Below are 22,692 nucleotides of genomic sequence, written 5' to 3'. Positions count from 1 at the left end.
ACACAGATAAGAAGAAACATACAAAATGTTTTAAATGATGCCCAACAAAATCCAGCAGTTTAAAGAATGCATGTGAACTCTTGGCTCACTGCAAAGAGTAAATTTAATCACTCATTTGAATAGTAATAAAAATATAATCTTTTATGGATCTTGGCAGGCAGATTCTTTACCACCGAGCCACCAGGGAAGCCTGAAAGGAGGCTACTTAATGACAGTTTCCTCCAAGCATTAAACCTGAGAACCAGTTAAGATTTTTAAATGACTATCAGCCAGCATATGTAGGAATTAATTTTATTTCCTAAGTTTAATTCCTAAATATTGTCCAACCTGAGGGAAATGGTCTAAGCACAGTTGTCAGCTTAAAAAAAAAGGGAGGGAGGAAAGAGCACCTCCTTTGTGTAGTACTGTCCTGCTGTGTTGTGAAAGTAGTGCTTTATTTTTAACAAACGTTTCTCCCAGTGTGTTTCTCAGTTGATTGGTATGCATTCAATATCTTCCTTATTAAGCCTTGGCTTTGTTATTCTATTTTACTTGATGTAAAACTCTATTTTGAAATGCAGCTCTTCTCAAAAAAGTGCCTACCCGTTCTGCATTAGCTCTTCTGAATAGTGAGCTTGCTGTACACACCTGTTGGAGGCTAGCTCCAGGGGTGTCCCAGGCAAGGGTGCTCCACCCCCTCAGGCATGCCCTCTAGGTAAGCATAAGCTGTGTTGGGCTGCTGCCACCACCAAGGGTTCTGGTTTCACGTGCTATGTCTCTCATGCTGAGGACAGTGAACTTTTAAAAACAACCTTCCCTTTCTTCTCTAATCTGGTAGAAAAACAAAGCCTGAGGCAGGAACCAATCAAGGGGGAGAGAGAGCATCTAAATCAAATAAACACTGAACTTGACTTTCTCTGACACTTCTCCCCCAGGGATGCATGCGACAAGCTATCTTCAAAGCCTGGCTAAGGAGCAACATTTAAGGAGGAATGAAGAAAAATAAGGGGGGACCACCTCACACCTGTCAGAATGGACAGCTGTTCTCAGAAAGACAACAAATCACAAGTGTTGGCGAGAATGGGGAGAAATGGGAACATTTACACATTGTTGGTAAGATTGTAAGTTGGTGCAGCTACTATGGAGTAGTGGAGTATGGAGGTACTTCAAAAAATTAGAACTATGTGTGGCAAAACCAATACAATATTGCAAAGTAAAATAAATAAAACTGAGATTTAAAAAAAATTAGAACTACCATATGATTCAACAATTCTACTTTTGGATATTTTTCCAAAGAAAACAAAAATACTAATTCAGAAAGGTATATGTACCTCTATATTCTTTGCAGCATTATTTACAGTTGGCAAGATATGGAAGGGCCTAAGTACTCACTGGTATATGGCTGGATAAAGAAGATGTGATGTGTGTGTGTGTGTGTGTATATATATATATATACACACACACATATATATGCAATGAAATATTAGCCATAAAAAGCATGAAACTTTGCCATTATGACGTGGATGGATGTAGAGGGTATTATGCTCAGTGAAATAACTCAGAGAAAAACAAATACTGTACAATTTCATTTATATGTGGAATTGCGCAGAGTCGGACACGACTGAAGTGACTTAGCAGCCAAAAAAACAAAACATAAGCAGACTCATAGATTCGGAGAACAAACATGTAGTTGCCAGGGGGAAGGAGTGAAATAGGTGATGGGGATTAAGAGGTACAAACTTCCAGTTACAAAATAAATGAGTCACAGGGACGAAAGGTAATGTACGACAGGGAATATGCTAGGAATAGTCAATAATATTGTCATAAGTTAGGTAACAGATGATAACTATACTTGTAGTGATCATTTTATATCGAAATATCAAATTGCTATACTGTATATCTGAAACTAATACAGTGTTATATGTCAATTATAATTCAATTTAAAATAGAAAAAGGGGAGAAGTCCCGTTTTATTATTGCCTTCCTCTTGTCATCTACCCTCGAACCTCAAAAAGGCTGAACCATTCTGACAACATCATTTCCCCTTTAGGGTACTCTCAGGTGAAGTTGGAAAATATCTGATTTTGAGCTCTCAGGTGTGAAAGCTTCATTTTGCTAATGAGAAAGCCCAGAGGAAGAAGGAGGCTTCTGCCAAACTGGTAGCAAGAACACAGAGTTCCCTTGACATGCTACCCATGCCTTCCCTGAATGGCCTTGCCCCCCACAAACTAGCTCTCTCCTAGTGTTCCTGTTGCTGTCAGGCACCCCTTTCCTCCCAGTTAATGAGACCAGGAATCTGAGAGTCATTATTAACTTTTCTTCTTTATCTCATTTTCCAGTTAATGAAGCTGATTGAATCTTACTTTAAAATGTCTTACCCTTTTGTTCCAGTTGCCATCACCCTAGGCAGTACTGCTTCAGTCCTTGCCTCCTGCTGGACCCCTGCTCTGCCCTCTCTCCAGTTCATCTAGCAGATAGCTAACATATGGATAATAGTTAAGAGCTGCCATCACATACGTGCCAACGCTGTTTTGAAGTGCTCTACATTTATTATCTCATGTGAAGTAATGAAAGTGTTAGTCGATCTGTCGTGTCTGACTCTTTTGTGACCCCACAGACTGTAGCCCTTCATGCTCCTCTGTCCATGGAATTCTCTACGCAAGAGTACCAGAGTGGGTAGCCATTCCCCTCTCCAGGGGATCTTCCCAACCCAGGGACCGAACTGAGATCTCCCTGAATCGAAGGCAGATTCTTTTACCATCTGAGCCACCAGGGAATATTCCTCATAAAGCCCTAAAAACTAGATGCTTTTATTACCCCCATTTTATAGATGAGGAAACTGAGGCATAGAGGAGTTAAATAATACATCTAAGATAGCCCAGCTGCCAAGTGGCAGAAATGAGTCTCCTAACTACTGCACTGTATTGCTTTTTTTTTTTTTCCTGCAGCAGCCATATTACCATACCACTTCTCTGTCCAAGAACCTTCAGCAACTCTCCTTTGCCACTGTGGGAGTCCAAGGGCATAGTTTGGCATTCAAATCACTGCCTGGTTTGGTCTGATGGTGAAGGACAGGGAAGTCTGGCTTGCTGTAGTCCGTGGGGTTGCAAAGAGTCGGGTACAACTGAGCGACTGAACAACAAAGACTTCAGGTAAGTTAATTAAGTTCTCTGTCTCAATTTCCTGATGATTATAACAGTAATCACCTCATGGGGCTGTTGTGAGGATTCAAGGAGGCCATCCACGTAAAGCACACAGCTTAGTGCCCAGCACAAAGCAACTCTTGATCAAAGTTGGCTATCTTGAGTTACCTTTCCACACAACTTCCTTATAGAACTCCTCTGACCACCAGGATGTGGCTGCATATAAATAGTGCTTGTTGCTGAACCGCATGCTGGTGCAGTTTTTCCCTTCTAGAAATATTCCCCACTGCCAATCTCATTCCCATATGCCAACATAGCCAAATTCTCCCACTCTCCAGTCTCCCTTACTCAGTGGCCTCTCCCCCTACACTAATCTGAATTCCTGGAACATTTATTCATCATTTGTTTAATTATTTCGCAAGCACTTATCAAGTGTTTACTCTAATAATAACAGTAATTGTATTTGACACTATAATTTAAAGGGCTTCAAGTGACAGCTATGCCTCTGTAAATCTTTATGAAAACGGTGGATGGCGGTTCCCAATTTAGAGCTGCTCTGGCTCCCCCAGGGGCCACAGGGAGCAGGGTGGTGATAAAACCAAGTCTCACTAAAATTGAGTTCCCCTGCTGAGTTGATAATTAACCTCTCTATCCAAAACTGTATTCCCTTTCTTGTCCTGCTTCTGTTCCCCTCAAGACTGATGAGTATTTTTAAAAAGGAGGGCCTCCAGGATACAAAAGTTCCTCCATGGCCCCTGCTTCTTGTTTGGCCTTCCTTGAGTTTCCAAAGAACAGACTCAAGCAGTTAATGATTAAAACGATAGAGTCCCAGGACTCCTGCAGCTACTGCTACTGCTGCTGCTGCCGCTGCTGCTGCTGCTAAGTCGCTTCAGTCTTTTCCAACTCTGTGTGACCCCATAGACGGCAGCCCACCAGGTTCTCCCATCCCTGGGATTCTCCAGGCAAGAACACTGGAGTGGGGTACCATTGCCTTCTCCGCCCAAGACTCCTAGTTCCTCCCAAAGATAGATTACAGTTGGATGCATAATTTTGTATTGTTCTACATAAACTAAGACCCCCCCACCTAGAGTCACCATCACTAGTAAGGTGATTACATACTGACCACAAGCATCAAGACCCCAGACTGATTGGAACCAGAAGGTTAATGATTAAGATCCTGAAATACTACCCTGTTACCTCATCACCAACCAATCAGAAGAATGTCTACGAGCTGATCATGAACTCCGTGACCCTCATCCTTAGAGGTTACCTTAAAGACTCTTCCCTGAAGTCATCAGGGAGTTTGTGGCTTTTGAGCATGAGCTGCCTATTCTTCTTGCTTGTCCCTTTGCAAAAAAAAGCTGTACTTTCCTTGGTGAAGGAGACTGGCTTTGCTGCATATCAGGTGAGCAGACCCGAGTTCCTTTTGGTAACATTGATGCAGTCAGGAAGCTTATAGCCTTTGTAGGCAAAGCAAGTCCTCTTCACATGTGGTGAAATCCGGGGCATGCAGTGGCAAAGTCTGACAGAACAATTGAGAGGTAGTTCCGTGAATTTTCAGGCACAAGCATGGCTTCTGGCTGGGTAGACATATACTTCTTCAGACTGCCTGTAGCAGAGGCTGGCACACCCTGCTGGGGTGAGTCCCTCTGGACCCCAGGGTCTGACAGCTGGTATGGCAATAGTTAGTTAGATAAATTCATTCTGCAGGATGCAAAGACAGGCTTCCTGGGAACTGCCTCTACAGGAAAGTTTAGTCTTTTGTTCTTTTCCTCAGGTATCCATTTATTCATACAAATATCAAATATCCACATGCACATATGTGCATGTGCTTAAGTGTACCACACAACATCATAAGGCCCCTTAACATGGGCCTAAAGCAACCAAGCGGAGAAGGCAATGGCACCCCACTCCAGTACTCTTGCCTGGAAAATCCCATGGATGGAGGAGCCTGGTGGGCTGCAGTCCATGGGGTCACTAAGAGTCGGACACGACTGAAGCGACTTAGCAGCAGCAGCAAAGCAACCAAGTGGGGTAGAGGAAAAAGACAGTCCTGTCTCAGCCACTTTCTAACTGTATGACCATGAGAAGTCCTAACTCAGAACCAAGTTTCCTCAGAAAAAATGGGGCTAACACTTCCCTCCATTTTGTTGTCATCAGAATTCGAGAGAACAGCTAGAAACTGCCTGGCAGTGTTCCTGACACACAGTAGCTACTTCAGTCATTACTGAAGAGGGGGTTGCATGTACTTGGCCATTTCTCTTTTTGGAATAGCAGGAACAGAGTCCAAGTGACAAGTCCAGGGTAGAAGCGTCCTGGAATTCTCTCTTCCTATGGCTAAAAGGGGAAGAAAAAAAAAAAAAAAAGAACAAACTTGGCCTGAACATTCTTCCCAATTCTGCAGGGCTCCTTTCAAATTCACTTTCAGGCAAAATTAATACTGCCTCTTTCCCTGCTGCTTTTCCACAAGTCCATTTCAGCACATCATTGATTTCTTTTATTAGTGTGTTTTTTTTTTTAATATACACCTGTTCTTCTCCCCAGGGCTATAAACCTCCCTAGAAGACAAGAGTCTTCACAATCTTTCTTTTTCCCATCACCTGTGGCCCAGCATAGCCTCTGCCACATTACAAATCCTTGAACACAAGTCCAGTAAGGGCCAACTGTATGGGACGGGGGGGAGGGGAAATGAGGAAGCCTCTCTTCCGCTTTAAGCTCTGCACCATATGGTATATACAAGTGGAAACTGAATCCCTTAAATTTATTAGCATTTTATGGTGTGTACTTGCAAAGCTTTTTGTTATTATGAATCTTACCATTTAAACCTTTCAAAAATCTAATAAAATTTATCATTGAGATACATTTCATATCTTCTCTTCCTTTTACTTAATACTGTAGAGGTAATAGAATTTTGTTTCAATTCTCTGTGGCCTTCAGACAGCATTTGTCCCCTGGACACACAGGGACAGGGATTCTTAACCTGGAGGCTACAAGTTGCAGCTGTCTCAGATTGCAGGCAAAATTGTATATGTGTGTGTGGATGTGTGTGTGTGAGTGTGAACATGGTGTGTTTTGGGATGGGGTGCTGCTCCATGGTTTTTAAGCGGGTTCTCATGAAGTTGCGTGATTTTACAAAGGAGGGCCAAATAATGAAAAAACACTAAGTGTTCACTGGAAACTCTTTAAAAAGATGGCACATTTTTAATACAGATTGTGATGGGTGATGAAAACTAGATACTGGGTGATAATGTGGAATGGAAGAGATTGTGGGGCAAGCAAAATAAACCGCTACCAGCCACACACCAAAGGCTGGTCTTCATCCAGAGAAGGTGATGCTGTGTATATAGTGGAATTGGAAGGGAGTCCTCCATTATGAGCTTCTTCCAGAAAACCAAACAATAAATTTCAACAAGTAATGCTCCCAATTAGACCAACTGAAAGCAGCTACTTGATGAAAGGCATCCAGAATTAGGCAATAGAAAACACATAATCTTTCATCAGGATAATGCAAGACTGCATGCTTCTTTGATGATCAAGCAAAAATTGTTACAAGCTGGCTACAAAGTTCTGATTCATCCACTATATTCATCAGACATTGCTTTCTCCGATGTCCATTTATCTTGGTCTTTATAAAATTATCTCAACGAAAAGATTTTAATTCGTTGAAAGACTGTAAAAACACCTGAAACAGTCTTTTGCTCCAAAAGATAAACAGTTTTGGGAAGACGGAATTCTGAAGTTGACTGAAAAAAACAGCAGAAGGTAGGGGAACAAAACAGTAAATACATTGTTCAATAAAGTTCTTGGTGAAAATGAAAAGCATATCTTTTATTTTTGCTTAAAAATCAAAGGAGGACTTCCCTGGGGGTCCAGTGGTTAAGAATCTGCCTGCCAATGCAGGGGACATGGGTTTGATCCCTGGTCCAGAAAGATTCTACATGCCTTGGAGCAACTAGGCCCATGCACCACAACTATTGAGCCTGCGCTCTAGAGCCCAGGAGCTGTAGCTACTGAGCCCCCGTGTCTCAACTACTGAAGCTGGCACACTCTAGAGCCCATGCTCTGCAACAAGAGAAACCACCATAGCGAGAAGCCCATGCACTGCAACCAAGAGTACCCCCACTCAGCAATGAAGACACAGAGCAGCCGAAATAAATAATTAACTAATTCTTTTTAAACCAAAGGAAATTTTTGGCCAACCCAATACCTTCATATTTGGTCTTCATCTCCAGTTCCTTGGTACAAGAACTAAAACCCTTGAAACTTCCTGAGTGATAGAAGTGAAAAGAAGTGTTCTTGGTATCTTATTCATAATAAGCCCCTTTCCACCTTACCTGACTTTATGCTAATGAGGTTCTAGTGGGTCTCTAAGTAACATCTTTTGTGGGGTTGGTTGCCATGGGAACCAACCCTGTGATTTGAGGGTTGGAACTTTCAGACCTCCAAGATCTGGGCTGGGAGAAGTACTGGAGATTGAGTTAATCACCGATGGCCAGTGATTTACTCAATCACACATATGTGGTGAAACCTCCATAAAAACCTGGATCAGGAAGAGCTTCCATGTGGGCACACACATCTCTGTTCTGGGAAGGTGGCTCACCCCATCTCCATAGGGACAGAAGCTCCTGGGCTCAGGACCCTTCTGGACCACACCCTGTATACCTCTTCACATGGCTCTTCATTTGCACCCTCTATAATAAACCACTGGTAGACAGTAAAGTATTTTCCTGAATTCTGTGAGCCATTCTAGGAAATGATCAAACCTGAAGCTGGTGGGGGGAGTTTGGGAACCCCTGATTCTGTATCCAAATTGGACAGAAGTGTGGGTACCCAAGGGACCCAGTGCTTTCAACTGGCATCTGAAAATACTGGGTTCCTTATAAGTGGGACAGTTTTGTGGGACTGAACCTTTAATCCTGTAGAGCCTGGACTAACCCCGAGTAGGTGGTGTCAGAACAGAGCTGAATTATAGGAACCCAGCTGGTGTCTGGAGAGTTGGAGGACTGGTTATTGGTGTGGGAAAACCCACAGAAGTGCTGTGAGTAAAAATGTCCAAGAGAAGCAAACATCCTCTTAAATAATTGTAATGTATTTTATTATTGTCTCAAGAATCCTTCAATAATGAATATCCTGTAGAAAAAGGAAACTCAGCAGACAGGAGTGTTAGGACATGAAATATAGTGGTAGATGCCAATAAAGAAACTTGAGTACATGTTCCTAAAAGACATCATACTATGCCTTTGACTTGGCTTCCAGAACTTTAAATACATTCATCTTCAAGGCTTTGAAGGCAGATTACCATGAAAAGAGAATGTACATCATGGTAAGAAAGAAAATTACTTTCCTGCAAAAAGATGTAAATAATGCAGCGCATTGTTCCCTCTGGTCTTTCAGTTCTTCTTTATTTTGGCCAACCTTGTACAGAACTTTGGCGTAAGCACTGACCTCTCAACTTGGCTCCCTGACTTGGTTATCTCTCTTGTTCCATATTAATTATCAAACAAAATCCCTTATTCAAGTTGTTTGGCACTGAAAAGGGCAGAATGGCCCTTCTTTGCCCACAAAAATTTAAATTCAAATTCCTTAGCCTTGCATGTCAGACCTGTCCTAACTTGATCTTATGCACCTTTTTTAAGTTTCTCTCATGTTCCTTGCACACATCCATGCTTTGGCTAGGTGGGCTTACTCAGTCTCTTCCAAATATATCAGATAGATCTCATTTGTTTATTCTTGCAATGTCTGATATAGAAGGCTATCTCCCCATCTCTTTCCAAATGGCACCCACCCTTCAAGGCTCCATTCCTTCCCCACCCCTCACTGTCCCACTTTCTCAGCCAATTTTCTTTCCCTCCCACAACCCAACATTTCACATTCATTCCTTTTATATGTGGTCCTTTATCATTGATTGGCTCCCTTATATTTGCTCATGTCTTACTGTCTTAGCTAATCTGTGAGCTTCTTAAAGGCCGTCAACATCACTTTTTAATAAAATGTTAACAGACGTGTCTTATTTCTTTTTTTTTTGCTTAGGTACACTGGGTCTTCATTGCTGTTGCCTGTTGCAGAGCATGGACTCTCGGCTCATGAGCTTCGGTAGTTGCGACTCTTGAACTCTAGAGCACGGCTCAATAGTTGCAGCCCAGTCGCTGCATGGCGCGTAGAATCTTCCCAGGTCAGGAACTGAACCCGTGTCTGCTGCACTGGCAGGCGAGTTCTTCTGGACCACCAGAGAAATCCAGCCCACATCACTGCATCTCCCTTGGCCTCCAAGACAGAGCCTGTCTAGAGTAGATAGTGAGTCACTTCTTTTTCATTGCGTGATTTTTGATCAGAGTTTTGAGCTCCCTAATATGGCCTGCAGGCCCTACATGAGTTGGCGCCTGTCACCTTCTTTGGCCTTACTGATGGTTCCTCTCCCGTAGCTCTTTATACCCAGCCACTCTAAGCCAGTCAGTTCCTTAAGCACTCCAATCATGACGTTTCATGCCACCTCCTCTGCCTGAACACGTGGTTCCTCTTCTTTGTCTGGTTGACTCTTAATCTTTGGGTCTGAAACTAGCCATTGTTCTTAATGAGAAGTCTTCCTCAGTTTCTGCTAGAAACCGTAGGTTAAAAAGGTGAGAACAGCTAACTGCAGTGTGTGTGTGTGTGTGTGTGTGTGTGTGTGTGTGTGTGTTTGTGTAGCAAGAGAAAATGAGAAGCATCTCTATCCACCCAATCATGAACTTCCTCCAGCTTCTTTGCCTGTTCCCTTTGGTTGCCAGCCATGTGCTGTTACTCATGGGACCTCTGAATTGACTTTTCCTTCTTCTGCCTTGACCTTTGTACACACTTTTCATTCTGCCTGATTTGATTTAATCCACAACCTTTCATTACCTCAGTTCAGTTCAGCCGCTCAGTCGTGTCCGACTCTTGCAACCCCATGAATCCCAGCACGCCAGGCCTCCCTGTCCATCATCAACTCCCAGAGTTCACTCAGACTCACGTCCATCGAGTCCATGATGCCATCCAGCCATCTCATCCTCTGTCGTCCCCTTCTGCTCCTGACCCCAATCCCTCCCAGCATCAGAGTCTTTTCCAATGAGTCAACTCTTCACATGAGGTGGCCGAAGTACTGGAGTTTCAGCTTTAGCATCATTCCTTCCAAAGAAATCCCGGAGTTGATCTTCAGAACGGACTGGTTGGATCTCCTTGCAGTCCAAGGGACTCTCAAGAGTCTTCTCCAACACCACAGTTCAAAAGTATCAATTCTTCAGTGCTCAGCCTTCTTCACAGTCCAACTCTCACATCCATACATGACCACTGGAAAAAGCATAATTTTGTCTAGATGGACCTTAGTCGGCAAGGTAATGTCTCTGCTTCTGAATATGCTATCTAGTTTGGTCATAACTTTTCTTCCAAGGAGTAAGCGTCTTTTAATTTCATGGTCGCAGTCACATCTGCTGTGATTTTGGAGCCCAAAAAGATAAAGTCTGACACTGTTTCCACTGTTTCCCCAACTATTTCCCATGAAGTGATGGGACCGGATGCCATGATCTTCATTTTCTGAATGTTGAGCTTTAAGCCAACTTTTTCAATCTTCTCTTTCACTTTCAGGCTTTTTAGGTCCTCTTCACTTTCTGTCATAAGGGTGGTGTCATTTGCATATCTGAGGTTATTGATATTTCTCCCAGCAATCTTGATTCCAGCTTGTGTTTCTTCCAGCCCAGCATTTCTCATGATGTACTCTGCATAGAAGTTAAATAAGCAGGGTGACAATATACAGCCTTGATGTACTCCTTTTCCTATTTGGAACCAGTGTGTTGTTCCATGTCCAGTTCTAACTGTTGCTTCCTGACCTGCATACAGATTTCTCAAGAGACAGGTCAGGTGGTCTAGTATTCCCATCTCTCTCAGAATTTTCCACAGTTTCTTGTGACCCACACAGTCAAAGGCTTTGGCATAGTCAATAAAGCAGAAATAGATATTTTTCTGGACCTCTCTTGCTTTTTCCATGATCCAGCGGATGTTGGCAATTTGATCTCTGGTTCCTCTGCCTTTTCTAAAACCAGCTTTAACATCAGGGAGTTCACAGTTCACGTATTGCTGAAGCCTGGCTTGGAGAATTTTGAGCATTACTTTACTAGCATGTGAGATGAGTGCAATTGTGCGGTAGTTTGAGCATTCTTTGGCATTGCCTTTCTTTGGGATTGGAATAAAAACTGACCTTTTCCAGTCCTGTGGCCACTGCTGAGTTTTCCAAATTTGCTGGCATATTGACTGTAGCACTTTCACAGCATCATCTTTCAGGATTTGAAATAGCTCAACTGGAATTCTATCACCTCCACTAGCTTTGTTCGTAGTGATGCTTTCTAAGGCCCACTTGACTTCACATTCCAGGATGTCTGGCTCTAGATGAGTGATCACACCATTGTGATTATCTGGGTCGTGAAGATCTTTTTTGTACAGTTCTTCTATGTATTCTTGCTGCCTCTTCTTAATATCTTCTGCTTCTTTTAGGTCCAGACCATTTCTGTCCTTTATCGAGCCCATCTTTGCATGAAATGTTCCCTTGGTACCTCTAATTTTCTTGAAGAGATCTCCAATCTTTCCCATTCTGTTCTTTTCCTCTATTTCTTTGCATTGATCACTGAAGAAGGTATTCTTATCTCTTCTTGCTATTCTTTGGAACTCTGCATTCAGATGCTTATATCTTTCCTTTTCTCCTTTGCTTTTCTCTTCTCTTCTTTTCACAGCTATTTGTAAGGCCTCCCCAGACAGCCATTTTGCTTTTTTGCATTTCTTTTCCATGGAGATGGTCTTGATCCCTGTCTCCTGTACAATGTCACGAACCTCATTCCATAGTTCATCAGGCACTCTATTTATCAGATCTAGGCCCTTAAATCTATTTCTCACTTCCACTGTATAATCATAAGGGATTTGATTTAGGTCATACTTGAATGGTCTAGCAGTTTTCGCTACTTTCTTCGATTTAAGTCTGAATTTAGCAATAAGGAGTTCATGATCTGAGCCACAGTCAGCTCCTGGTCTTGTTTTTGTTGACTGTATAGAGCTTCTCCATCTTTGGCCTCAAAAAATATAATCAATCTGATTTTTGTGTTGACCATCTGGTGATGTCCATGTGTAGAGTCTTCTCTTGTGTTGTTGGAAGAGGGCGTTTGCTATGACCAGAGCATTTTCTTGGCAAAACTATTAGTCTTTGCCCTGCTTCATTCCGCATTCCAAGGCTAAATTTGTCTGTTACTCCAGGTGTTTCTTGACTTCCTACTTTTGCATTCCAGTCCCCTATAACGAAAAGGACATCTTTTTTGGGTGGGTGTTAATTCTAAAAGGTCTTGTAGGTCTTCATAGAACCATTCAACTTCAGCTTCTTCAGCATTACTGGTTGGGGCATAGACTTGGATTACCGTGATATTGAATGGTTTGCCTTGGAGACGAACAGAGATCATTCTGTCGTTTTTGAGATTGCATCCAAGTACTGCTTTTCAGACTCTTGTTGACCATGATGGCTACTCCATTTCTTCTGAGGGATTCCTGCCCGCAGTAGTAGATATAATGGTCATCTGAGTTACGTTCACCCATTCCAGTCCATTTTCTAGGAATTCGCTGATTCCTAGAATGTCGACGTTCACTCTTGCCATCTTTTGTTTGACCACTTCCAATTTGCCTTGATTCATGGACCTGACATTCTAGGTTCCTATGCAATATTGCTCTTTACAGCATTGGACCTTGCTTCTATCACCAGTCACATCCACAGCTGTGTATTGTTTTTGCTTTGGCTCCATCCCTTCATTCTTTCTAGAGTTATTTCTCCACTGACCTCCAGTAACATTTGGGCACCTACTGACCTGGGGAGTTCCTCTTTCAATATCCTGTCATTTTGCCTTTTCATACTGTTCATGGGATTCTTAAGGCAAGAATACTGAAGTGGTTTGCCATTCGCTTCTCCAGTGGACCACATTCTGTCCACCATGACCCGCCTGTCTTGGGTTGACCCGCAGGCATGGCTTAGTTTCATTGAGTTAGACAAGGCTGTGGTCCTAGTGTGATTAGATTGAGTAGTTTTCTGTGAGTATGGTTTCTGTGTGTCTGCCCTCTGATGCCCTCTTGCAACACCTACCATCTTACTTGGGTTTCTCTTACCTTGGGCGTGGGGTATCTCTTCACGGCTGTTAGCCTACAATGCCCAGCCAAGGAGTCTATAAAATGGAAACAGTAGAAGTAGTCTCTACCTCAGAGCATTATTGGGATAATTAAATACATATATTTGTAGTTCTTAGACTACTTCTTGGTACATAGTAAGTGTTCAATAATTTTTAGCTATTAATGTTACCATTATCATTATCATCTCTCTTATCATTATTATCAGTAGGTTTGATACTTATGTACAAGTATCATGCCATTTATCCTGCTATATAGAATTGCTCTTCGTGTCCAGCTCCCCACTGTCATATGAACTCCTTGTTTATTGAATGGTCATCAAACAACTAGGTCATTCTACAAATCCTAGCAAAGCATCAACAGTCAAAACTCAAAGCTACAGAAATCCTGTGGGAGTTGTGAAAAGGAAAACACCAACGGCATGAAAATGCTGTGGGAAAAGGAACAAGTAAATGAGCTTAAAAAGAATCACTTAGAACAACCACAGGACTCTTAGTCATCAATGGCAAGAGTACAACTTTGAGAGAGTCATTTCCTAGGCAGGTTGATAAGAAGTCTAGGGGTCCCCAAGGAGAGAGGGGTCTGGAATTCTCAAGGAGGGAGAAAGGACAAACTTTTTTTTCCTTCTCTACTTAGGATTATATAACAACAATGTATTATGTATTCTGCCTGAGGACAGTCTCTGGATTAAACCTTCTGGCTAATTCCGTTATCTTAAAATGTAAATTATGGGAGTAGGTCTGATGAGGTCTTTACAACCTCCAGACATTCTTTTGACTTACTGGAGAGTATATAACTCCATTGCTAACACTAGCAAGCAGGTACTCTTTCTACCCCCCTTCTGATGCCTATGTCAGAAGCTTTCTCTATCTCCTTTATACTTTAATAAAACTTTATTACACAAAAGCTCTGAGCAATCAAGCCTCGTCTGTGGCCCCGGATTGAATTCTCCTCCAGGGGCCAAGAATCCCGGTGTTGATTCAACAACAACCTTTCAAGTTGAACCACCTTATTTTATTGGGCAATGTGATGCTTACTACTAAAATTTTAGTTGTAGATAACATTTAACCAAGCAATATCACTTTTAGGAATCCTTTTAATAAAAACACAGTATGCAAAGGTATATGATAAGGTTGACTATTACAACATTATTTGTAAAACAAAATATTGGAAACGGCCCAAAGCTTATCAAAAGGGGACAATTAAATTAATTGTGGGATTATGGGGCACCCATACAATGGAATACTATGCAACTGTTGTGAAAAGAAGAAAAAGCTGTATACCCTGAAGCTAGGAGTTCATGATACAAAGTTAAGTGAATGTATTGGCCCCATTTTGGGGGTCAGGTATAATTTAATGAAACATCATCAATATTAAGTGCACAATTAGTTGAGGTTTCTTTTAAATATTTGCTTATTTTCATTCATTTATTTGGCTGCAACAGCTCTTAGTTGCAGTACACAGGATGTTAGATCTTCATTTGGGATTTTATTTAGTTACAGCTGTAGAATCTAGTTTCCTGGCCAGGGATCAAACCTGGCCTGCTTCACTGGGAGTGTGGAGTCTTAGCCACTGTACCCCCAGGGAAATCCCAATGAATTTTAACAAATATTTGTTGTTGTTTAGTCACTAAGTCATGTCTGACTTTTTTGCGACCCCATGGACTGTAGCCCACCAGGCTCTTCTGTCAATGGGATTTTCCATGTAAGAATACTGGAGTCGGTTGCCCTTTCCTTCTCCAGGGGATCTTCTTGACTCAGGGATCAAATTGTGTCTCCTGCATTGCAGGTGGATTCTTCAGCACTGAGCCACCAGGGAAATCCTTAACAAATATGCAATGTTATTTAACTATCACTGCAATGATGATATTGATAGAACATTTCCATCACCCCAAAATTTATTTGGAAACCATATGCAGTCATTCTGTATCTTTACCCGCTGGGCTCTGGCAACTATTGATCTTTTTCTTTCACTACAGTTTTTTATTTTTCTAGAATTTCATGTAAATAGAGTCACACAGTGTATACTCTTAAGTCCGGCCTCTTTGACATGATCAAGATACAAAACAGTCCCATCATCACAGGGGCCTCTTGTGTTGCCTTTTTATAGCCCCATTCACCTCAAATAGGAAAAGGAGTATGTCAAGGCTGTATATTGTCAGCCAGCTTATTTAACTTCTATGCAGAGTACATCATGAGAAATGCTGGACTGGGAAGAAACACAAGCTGGAATCAAGATTGCTGGGAGAAATATCAATAACCTCAGATATGCAGATGACACCACCCTTATGGCAAAAAATGAAGAGGAGCTAAAAGCCTCTTGATGAAAGTGAAAGTGGAGAGTGAAAAAGTTGGATTAAAGCTCAACATTCAGAAAACGAAGATCATGGCATCCGGTCCCATCACTTCATAGGAAATAGATGGGGAAACAGTGGAAACAGTGTCAGATTTTATTTTGGGGGGCTCCAAAATCACTGCAGATAGTGACTGCAGCCATGAAATTAAAAGACGCTTACTCCTTGGAAGAAAAGTTATGACCAACCTAGATAGCATATTCAAAAGCAGAGACATTGCCTTGCTGACTAAGGTCCATCTAGTCAAGGCTATGGTTTTTCCAGTGGTCATGTGTGGATGTGAGAGTTGGACTGTGAAGAAGGCTGAGCACCAAAGAATTGATGCTTTTGAACTGTGGTGTTGGAGAAGACTCTTGAGAGTCCCTTGGACTGCAAGGAGATCCAATCAGTCCATTCTGAAGGAGATCAGCCCTGGGATTTCTTTGGAAGGAATGATGCTAAAGCTGAAACTCCAGTACTTCGGCCACCTCATGTGAAGAGTTGACTCATTGGAAAAGACTCTGATGCTGGGAGGGATTGGGGGCAGGAGGAGAAGGGGACGACAGAGGATGAGATGGCTGGATGGCATCATGGACTCGATGGACGTGAGTCTGAGTGAACTCTGGGAGTTGATGATGGACAGGGAGGCCTGGCGTGCTGCGATTCATGGGGTCACAAAGAGTCGGACACGACTGAGTGACTGAACTGAACTGAACTCACCTCTCTTTTCCCCTCTCCAGGCCCTGGCAACCACTAATCTCTTATCTGTTTCTGTAGTTTTGCCATTTAAAAGATATAATATAATGGAATCATACAATATGTAATTTAGGAGAAATCGACTTTTTCAGGCCACATATTTTCCCGGAGAGTTGTCTAAGCCATTGAATACATCAAGAGTTTGTTCCTTTTTATGTGAGTAGTTTTCCACAATGTGGATGTATACAGTTTATTTACCCATTCACAGGTGGAAAGACACTTGCTTGTCTTCAATTTTTGGCTATTTGGAATAAAGTTTTTGAACATTTGTGTACAGTTTTTTAGCAGGAACATGAGTTTTTTCTTTTCTCTTGGAGAAATGCCCAGGAGAGCAATTGCTGGGTTATATGATAGCTACATGTTTCGTTTTGTAAGAAACATCCAAATTGGTTTCCAGAGTGGCTATTTCACTTTGCATTCTCACCAGCAGATTGTCAGTGATCCAGTTTTTCCTCACTCTAATGAGCATTAGGTGGTGTCATTATTTTTTATTCTAGCCATTCTGCTAGGTGTGTAGTGATAGCTCACATGCTTTAAATTTTATTTCCCTTGTGGCCTCTGATGGTGAACCTCTTCTCATGTGCTTATTTACCATCTGTATATCTTCTTCAGGATGTCAGTTTATTCCCTCTGACCATTTTCTAATTGGATTTTTTTTAGCAGTTGGGTTTTGAGAGTTCTTTGTATATTCTAGAAACTAGTTCTTTGTCTAATATGTGGTTTGCAAATATTTTCTCTCAGATTTTTCTTTCATCCTCTTAACATGTCTTTTGCAGAATAAATGCTCTTAATTTGGAGGAGTCAATTTTTTTTTCCTTTCATGGATTACTTAAAAAATTTTATGTGAATGTATGATTTTATTTATCTTGTATAAAAACCTAATAGTAAGAGTGCTGGTCTGATGAACCAGGTTTGTTTGCCCAACATGTGGCAAGCTAAATACTGAGATGCCAAGGTGTGCAGCAGAGAAAAGGTTTACTTGGGAAGCAATCAAGTGAGGAGATGGAAGAACAAGTCTTAAATCTACCTTCTGAAGGTGAGGGGCTCAGGATAAAATCAAGGTATGAGTATCAGGAAGAAAGGTCATTAGAGATATAAGATAGGTGAGGAAACCTGTGAGATACACTCTGTGCAGGTGTATCTGAGCTACATGCTTCTTCATGGGACACATGTTCAAAAACTGGTGGTGCTGGCCTGAACTGAGGGTGGAGTTTTTTTGGCCATTGGACATCAAAAGCTCATCATCAGACACTTAGGGCCCAACTAAATGCTTGGTGGTCTCAACCTGTTTGAACTGGGCAAGGCTAGTGCCTGTTCCTGGAAAAAAATTTAAAAACTTTTAAGCAGTCATTACTATAGTGCCCCATATGGCAAAGGTGTTATCTGCAGAGGGCAATTAAAAGAATATTGTGATATATTGTCTAATTTTATTGCCCATTTTATTGCCCATTTATTGCCTATTGCCCAATTTATATACCTGGATATAAGTCCTTTGATAAATACTATTTTTTTTTTTTTGCCAATACAATTGCACTGTGAACAACACAGGTTTGAACTGTGTGGATACATACACTTGTACCTGAGGTTTTTCCAATATATACATTGAAAAAAATTTTTTGAGATTTGTGACTATTTGAAAAAACTCTCAGACAAACCACATAATCTAGAAGTATAAAAAATCATTTTTTAAGTGAAGTGTGTCATGAATGCACAAAAAGCTATGTGGATACTAGATACTCATCTATTTTATCATTTACCATAAAATATACAAAAATCTATTTTAAAAGTTAAAATGTATCAAAACTATATGCAAAAACACTCACAGACTGTACATGATACCATTCATGGTGGAGAGAGATGCAAACAAGTGTAAGGAGGCAGTTTTAAATCACAAGTACATAAAATTCATTGTGGTACACACTGTGCTACTGTAACAATTTTGTAGCCAACCGCTGTTGCTATGAGCTTCCCTGGTGGCTCAGATGGTAAAGTGTCTGCCTGCAATGCGGAAGACCTGGGTTCAATCCCTGGGTTGGGAAGACCTCCTGGAGAAGGAAATGGCAGCCCACTCCAGTACTCTTGCCTGGAGAATCCCATGGACGGAGGAGTCTGGTGGGCTACAGTCCATGGGATCGCAAAGAGTCGGACACAACTGAGTGACTTCACTTTCACTTTCACTGTTGCTATTGCCATAAGCCCAAGTGTTGTGAGTATCCACCTTAAACACCGTGTGGCACTAATCATCTCTACCTATGTGGTTCATCTGTCTAATAAATTTTAAATGACAGTAAAAAAAATTTCTCCCCCAATTTTCTGTGTGACCAGGGAGCTCAACCTAGTGTTCTATGATAGCCTAGAGGGGTGGGAGTGGGTGAGAGATGGAAGTAAGGCTCAAGAGGGAGGGGACATCTGTATATCTGGGAGTGACTCACGTTGATGTATGGCAGAAATCAGCACAATATTGTAAAGTAATCGTTCCAATGAAATTTAAAATAAAAAATTCTCCCTAGCAGTTTTCATGTATTTTTCATCATGTTTAGTGCAATACACTAAACGTTTAATAACATCAGGGGACCCAAGTGAAGGCCCACTAGAGACGTTGGAAGTGCTCCAAAGAATCAGAAAAAAAGTAATGACATTACAAAAAAAAAAAGTTAAATTGCTTAATATGCACCAAAAATTGAGGTCTGCAACTGAGGTTGCTGCCATTTTGAGATAAATGAACCTAGAGTGAGGACCATTGTGAAAAAAGAAAAGAAAATCCACAAAGCTGTCAGTGCAGCTACACCAGCAGGGTGAAAATATTGCACTTTTGGTGAAATACTTTTTTATCATATGTTGAAAATGCGGCTTTATGAGGGTGCAGTATTGCCATAGGTAAGGCATACCTATAGACTCCAGTATGTTTCAAGAAAAAACAAAGTCATTACATGACACCTTAAAGCAAAAGGAAGATGAGGGATCTAAAGGATTCAAGGCCAGCAAAGGATGGTTTGATCATTTTAGAAAAAGATTTAGCTTTAAAAATGTGAAGACAACAGGAGAAACAGCTTCTGCTGGCCAGGAGATCCTAGATGCCATTAGAAAATCATTGAGGAGAAAGAATATCTAAACAGATTTTTAATGCAGACAAATTGCTCTATTCTGGGGGGAAAATTGCCACACAAGGCATTTATTAGTAATGAAGAGAAGTGAGCACCAGGATTTAGGACAGGAAGGGACAGGAGGCTTATTCTACTATTTAGTGCAAATGCAGTCAGGTTTATAATCAGGACTTCCCTTGTTTACAAAGCTGCTAACCCTCGAGCCTTGAAGGGAAAAGATAAACACTAGCTGACAGTCTTCTGGTTGCTCAACAAAGAGACTCGGACAATAAGAACAGTTTTTTTTGCATTAGTTCCATCAATGCTTTGTCCTTGAAGTCAATAAGTACCTTGCCAGTAAGAAATGCCTTTTACAGTTCATTTGATATTGGACACTGTTCCTCCCCGCCTCCCCCCCAACCCAAATCTCATAAGTTCAACACTTGAAGCCACCAAAATAGTCTGCTGCTGCTGCTGCTGCTGCTAAGTCGTGTCAGTCATGTCCGACTCTGTGTGACCCCATAGACGGCAGCCCACCAGGCTCCTCTGTCCCTGGGATTCTCCAGGCAAGAACACTGGAGTAGGTTGCCATTTCCTTCTCCAATGCGTGAAAGTGAAAAGTGAAACTGGAGTCGTTCAGTCGTGTCCGACTCTTAGCAGCCCCGTGGACTGTAGTCTACCGGGCTCCTCCGTCCATGGAATTTCCCAAGCAAGAGTACTGGAGTGGGGTGCCATTGCCTTCTCCGCCAAAATAGTCTACTTGGCCCCAAACACATCTCTAATTCAGCATCTAGATTAGAGGGTCATAAGGACCTTTAAGGCTCTTTATTTATGGTACTATCTGGAAATGACTATCAATGCTATAGAAGAAAACCTCAACAGAAAGAACAACATGAAAGTCTGAAAAGATTACATCATGGAAGATGCCATTATTGTTACAGAAAAATCTGTGAAAGTCATCAAGCCTGAAACAATAAATTCCTGCTGGAGAAAACTGGCCAGATGTTACGCAGGACTTCATAGGATTCATGACAGAGCCAGTCAAGGAAATCATGAAAGAGACTGTGGATATGAAAAAAAAGGTGAGGGGGTGAAGAGTTTCAAGATATGCATCTTGTAGAAATTCAGGAGCTAACAGACATCACACTAGAGGAATTAACAAAAGAGGACTTGACGGAGATGAGCATTTCTGAGCCAGAGCCAGACATGAGGAAGATGTAGAAAAAGCAGTGCCAGAAAACAGTGATATTAGACAATCTGGTGGAAATATTCTGCTTATTCAAGATATTCGAGATGGCTTTTGACTTCTAAGACATAGACCCTTCTATCTTTCAGGCACTGAAACTAAAGCAAACTGGAGAAGAGTCGGTATTACATAGAAACATTTAGAGAAATGAAAAGAAAAAAAAAAGTCAGAAATTAACAATGTATGTCTGAGTGTCATTGTCTCTCCTGACTCCTCCAGGTCTTCTGCCTCTGCCGACCCTAAGGCAGCACGCCAAACCACTTCTCTTCCTCCTCCTCAGCCTACTCAACATGAAGACAATGAGAATGGAGACCTCTATGATGATCCGCTTCTACCTAATGAATAGTAAATAAATATTTATTGTACATGTTTGTGAGTGTCTTCATGTGAAAACCTAATAATTGATTAACAAAAACTGTAGGAGAGATTTCTGTGTCATTATCATAGCCTAAGCGTTCATTGTGTAGAACATCATGTGCAAAACTTGTAATGAAATGGATTAGTCTATCCTTGCATAGGAATAAGGTGAGTGATATTTAATATGAAATTAATAATGTGTTCAGCTGAAGCTCCAATACTTTGGCCACCTGATGTGAAGACCTGACTCACTGGAAAGGACCCTGATGCTGAGAAGGACAAAAGGCAGGAGGAAAAGGAGACGACAGAGGATGAGATGGTTGGATGGCATCACTGACTCAATAGACTTGAGTTTGAGCAAACTCCAGGAGTTGGTGATGGACAGGGAAGCCAGGTGTGCTGCAGTCCATGGGGTCACAAAGAGTCAGACACAACTGAGTGACTGAACTGAACTGAACTAATAATGTGTTACTTTTCTTACTATATTATAGATTCGCTTTCAAATTACATTACTGTACAGTATGCCTCTCTCTCTCTTTAGTACTTAGAGAAACTGTTTCAGCCTATTATCACAGGAAAGAGGGTTTTCATAAATTGTAACAATGTTCTGATACTGTGTTATGAATATGACTATAATGCTGTATGCCAAAAATTTTACAATTCATTCACTGGTATGTAGGCTGCTGCTGCTGCTGCTAAGTCACTTGAGTTGTGTCCTACTCTGTGCAACCCCATAGACAGCAGCCCACCAGGCTCCCCCGTCCCTGGGATCCTCCAGGCAAGAATGCGGATACAATGAAGTGATCATGTAGATTATACTAGGCTACCACAACATTGCTGCTTCTTCATTCCCTAGTGGCTCAGTGATAAAGAATCCTCCTGCAATGCAAGAGACCCAGGTTCAGTCCCTGGGTTGAGAAGATGTCCTGGAGAAGGAAATGGTGGCCCACTCCCATATTCTTGCCTGGGAAATCCCATGGACAAAGGAGCCTGACAGCCTATAGTCCATGGGGTCACACAGAGTCGGACACAACTTGGAGACTGAACAACATTAGCAGTGCTTATTTAACTTCTATGCAGAGTACATCATGAGAAACGCTGGGCCGGATGAAGCACAAGCTGGAATCAAGATTGCTGGGAGAAATATCAATAACCTCAGATATGCAGATGACACCACCCTTACGGCAGAAAGTGAAGAAGAACTAAAGAGCCTCTTGATGAAAGTGAAAGAGGAGAGTAAAAAAGTTGGCCTAAAACTCAACATTTAGAAAACTAAGATCATAGCATCTGATCCCATCACTTCATGAGAAATAGATGGGGAAACAGTGGAAACAGTGGCTGACTTTATTTTGGGGGGCTTCAAAATCACTGCAGATAGTGATTGCAGCCATGAAATTAAAAGACACTTACTCTTTGGATGGAAAGTTATGACCAACCTAGACAGCATATTAAAAAGCAGACATTACTTTGTCAACAAAGGTCCATCTAGTCAAGGCTATGGTTTTCCCAATAGTCTTGTATGGATGTGAGAGTTGGACTATAAAGAAAGCTAAATGCTGAAGAATTGATGCTTTTGAACTGTGGTGTTGGAGAAGACTCTTGAGAGTCCCTTGGACTGCAAGGAGATCCAACCAG

General features: G+C 41.6%; 1 long non-coding RNA gene across 3 annotated transcripts in view; it reads left to right on the top strand.

Annotated features, from left to right (window-relative positions):
- The window catches only part of LOC106990874 (uncharacterized), a 68,714-nt gene that overhangs the window by 23,434 nt on the left and 22,588 nt on the right, over positions 1–22,692 (top strand). Inside the window, exons 2-4 of one of the 3 annotated variants that reach the window (XR_003585731.2) lie at positions 915–1,092; positions 2,928–3,131; positions 5,667–5,984. This is a non-coding gene — a long non-coding RNA (uncharacterized LOC106990874). Of the gene's footprint in view, positions 1–914; positions 1,093–2,927; positions 5,985–22,692 lie in introns of those variants that run through there. The other 2 variants (XR_009597985.1, XR_009597984.1) reach the window with 2 other exon arrangements.

This window comes from Ovis aries, chromosome 1 (genome assembly GCF_016772045.2).
Source record: "Ovis aries strain OAR_USU_Benz2616 breed Rambouillet chromosome 1, ARS-UI_Ramb_v3.0, whole genome shotgun sequence".
Classification (NCBI taxonomy): domain Eukaryota; kingdom Metazoa; phylum Chordata; class Mammalia; order Artiodactyla; family Bovidae; genus Ovis; species Ovis aries.
Note: the sequence above shows the minus strand (reverse complement) of the source record. Positions and strands in the feature narration are given on the sequence as shown.